Raw genomic sequence first — 477 nt, 5'->3', positions numbered from 1 at the left:
TCAGCGGCACTTCAAGTCAATTTGTACACAAGCGACAAGACTTTTGTCAGGGACTGTATTGTGTCTAAAAAAGTTATAGCACATAGTATGTCAAAAATAAAAGTCAAAGCATAGTATGTCAAAAAAAGTAATTATATAGTATGTCCTGAAAAGTCATAGTACAGTATGTAAAAAAAAATGAAAAATGTAGGGGAAAAAAATCTAAAAAAGTCATAGTATAGTATGTCGAAAAATCTCCTAGTACATTATGTCGAAAAAAAATCAAAGTATAGTATGTCAAAAACAATCATAGTATGGTATGTCAAAAAAAAATCTAAAAAAGTTACGGTAAGTATGTCAAAAAAGGTATAGCATTTTGAAAAAAGTAAAAAAGGTCATAGTATTATATGTCCAAAAAATCTAAAAAAGTTACGGTATAGTATCTCCAGAAAAGTCATAGTATAGTATAAACAAAAACAGTAAAAAATGGCATAGTAT

This window comes from Etheostoma spectabile, chromosome 17 (assembly GCF_008692095.1).
Source record: "Etheostoma spectabile isolate EspeVRDwgs_2016 chromosome 17, UIUC_Espe_1.0, whole genome shotgun sequence".
In the NCBI taxonomy this organism is placed as follows: Eukaryota; Metazoa; Chordata; class Actinopteri; order Perciformes; family Percidae; genus Etheostoma; species Etheostoma spectabile.
This window is presented reverse-complemented; position numbering follows the sequence as displayed.